The sequence below is a fragment of the Bison bison genome, unplaced genomic scaffold, assembly GCF_000754665.1.
Source record: "Bison bison bison isolate TAMUID 2011002044 unplaced genomic scaffold, Bison_UMD1.0 scf7180017852709, whole genome shotgun sequence".
NCBI lineage: Eukaryota > Metazoa > Chordata > Mammalia > Artiodactyla > Bovidae > Bison > Bison bison.
This window is the reverse complement of record NW_011483282.1, coordinates 4,042-7,196: the sequence shown is the minus strand read 5'-3', so window position 1 is coordinate 7,196 and position 3,155 is coordinate 4,042. Positions and strand designations below refer to the sequence as shown.

The window sequence follows — 3,155 nt, the reverse complement described above, 5'->3', positions numbered from 1 at the left end:
TCTTCCCTTTATTTTTTGGTATCTTAGTTCCCCAACCAGGGATTGAATCCAGGCCACAGCAGTAAAAGTGATGAGTCCTAAACACTGGACCCCCAGGGAACTCTACCCCCATCCTTTTCTTTCTTTGCTCAGCTCTCAGGAGTCAGACTTCCCATAATCTCATCATCTGAAATTGTAGTTAATTCTCCCTCCCTTTTGCCTTTCTTACTGCTCTTGCTCTTTCTCCTATCTCTGCATTGGCCTTACTGTTTGTCAGAATCCTCATTCATACCTAACACTAGAGTAGGCATTCTTAAGTCTATTAACAGTTTTATCTCATCAGGATTAAGATAAATTAGGGCAGTAACTTTGTTAAGTAGAATTATGAATCCTGGGTTTTAGTCCACACCTTGGCATATATTAGGTGCTCTGTAAATGAGAGGGTCAAGTAACTTTCCCTCCAGACTCAAACATCTTTAAGAAGTACTGTTAATAATTATGGCAGAATAGCAGGAATGGAATTTGATTTTTTTTCTCCCCTTAAAAATACCAATGTGGACAGAAATTTAAAAAAAAAGGGGTGCACTGATTAACTTTACATCTTAAATGGGTTATTGTGGCTAGAGTCTTAAAATGGATTACACAGAGAAAAATGATTTGAAAAGAAATGATTGCAGTCCACCACAAGAGATTATCAGGGCTTATCTATGGTGATTTTATTTGAAAAATGTAGAAAAAAATTTCTTTTTTGGTGTGAATAGTTTTCTCTCAAAATTCTGAGCATTTCCTAAGAACTAAACATATTTATGTTGCTATATGTCAGTGTTAAACATTAAAGACTAGATCAATATTGTCTTCATTAGATATCCAATTTAGTAAGAAAAACTATGAAATAAAAGATACTAATATATGTACAATCTAAAATAGGAAAAAATAACAGAAAATGTAATATTAATTTGGATTCCTGAATCAGGAAGAGTCACTCATGTAAATGAGGTTTTGCAGGAAAATTGAAAGGTGCTCAAGAATTTCAAAGGGTGGCACCAGGTCATTGAGAAGGTGTTCTTAGAGTGTTGTTCCGGGAGCAGTGGATGTTCTCCCCCTCAGATCCGGGGTGAGTTAGGTTCTAGTTTCTTGTTACCTCAGCATTGTGAACAGTCAGGTTGCTGAGCTTTCCCAGAGATCTCCCTCATCTCCCTCATCTCCCTCACCTTCCCTCACCAGGAAAATGGCTGAAGTGATGGAGTCTGAGATTGAGCAAGGTTTCCAAACTGTTAGATCTTGGAGGAAAAAGAAGGAACAAGAACAATTCCGTAAACTCTTTATTGGTGGCCTGAGCTCTGAAACCACAGAAGAAAGTCTGAGGAACTACTACAAGCAGTGGGGAAAGCTTATAAGCTGTGAGATCATAAGGGACCATGCAAGCAAAAGATCAAGAGGGTTTGGTTTTGTCACTTTTTCATCCATGGCTGAAGTGGATGCTGCCATGGCTGCCAGACCTCACTCTATTGATGGGAAAACAATTGCCCCCAAACGTGCTGTCCCAAGAGAGGAATCTGGACAGCGAGGGGTTTTCCTAACTGTGAAGAAGCTGTTTGTTGGTGGAATTGAAGATACTGAGGAACATCATCTTAGAGATTACTTTGAGAAATATGGAAAAATCGATGCCATTGAGATAATTACTGATAGAGAGTCTGGAAGAAAAAGAGGCTTTGGATTCGTGACTTTTGATGACCATGATCCCGTGGATAAGATTGTGTTGCAGAAAAACCATATCATCAATGGCCATCAGGCAGAAGTAAGAAAGGCCTTTTCTCGACCTAAAATGCAACAAGTCCAGCATTCTAGAAGTAGAAGGGGAGACAACGCTGGTTTTGGAGATTCTCCTGGTGATGATGGAAATGTTGGACCAGGGTCAAGACGAGGAAGTAGCTTTGGAGGACGATCTGATGGATTGAGAAGCGGTCAGTGGACTTGGTCATGGTTATAATAGGTGTGGAGAATGACCAGGAAGTGGCAATTTGGGAGTTAGCCCTGGTTATGAAGGAGGAAAAGGAGCTTATGGTGGTGGACAACTTGGATATGGATTGACAAGAGGATCTTTAGCTTCCTGTTTTACATGGACTTGACTGTATAAAGAGAGGATAAGAGCCCAGAGATAACAGGGCAACTTTAGGTTATCCAAATAATTAATGACTTTAAGGAAACTCTTCTCAGTCATGCCATGACTGTGGCAGTGATGTAGCAGAAGACACCAGAACAGATGCAGAGTCATTTGTGAATGGATTGGTTTACTATACTATGGAGGAAAGAATGAAAAAAATTGCTTTTGAGACAGTTTCCCAACTTTGTTTCTTTCAAGTAAGAGGACAGAAGCATCCCTTCTTTTGATAACATTAGTTTTTTAAGTGTCCAGTGACATGTTAACCTGTTTTCAAGATTTTTCTCACTAAGTTTTGAAAAACTGTTTTCTAGGATCATGGTATAATAAGACATTTAAAAAACTGAAATGTTTTGTAGTATTAAGAAGTTGTTGTACATTTATGATTTAATAAAGACTTCTAAAGGAAAACAGCTATTAGTTCTCTTTCAGTCATGTTTTTGCATTTTTATTCTTTCTTTTAAATAAATACTTATTCATTTTATGAGATCATTGACATACAGCACCATATGTTTAAATATGCAGTACAATGATGATTTATATGTATTGCAAACTGATTACTATAGAACTTTATAGCATTTATCTCACACTGTAACATTTTTCTTATGATAATCCTTAACTTTCAGTGTTAAGTGTGGCCCTCATGTACATTACTTCTTTTATGTTTATCTTAAAACTGAATGTTTGTATTTTTTTTATAATTTAAGTATGATTACTCTTGCATGGAAAATCCCATGGACAGAGGAGCCTCGTAGGTTGCAGTCCCTGGGGTCGCTGTGAGTCGGACACGACTGAGCAGCTTCGCTTTCACTTTTCACTTTCATGCATTGGAGAAGGAAATGGCAACCCACTCCAGTGTTCTTGCCTGGAGAATCCCAGGGACGGGGGAGCCTGGTGGGCTGCCGTCTATGGGGTCACACAGAGTCGGACATGACTGAAGCGACTTAGCAGCAGCAGCAGTATTCCATTGTGTATATGTACACATGTACATATGTATATGTTTCTTTATCCCTTC

General features: G+C 38.6%; 1 pseudogene; it reads left to right on the top strand.

The window, feature by feature from the left end:
- LOC104997975 overlaps positions 1–2,108 on the top strand; it is a 3,253-nt pseudogene extending 1,145 nt beyond the window's left edge.
- The last annotated feature ends 1,047 nt before the right edge of the window (positions 2,109–3,155 follow it).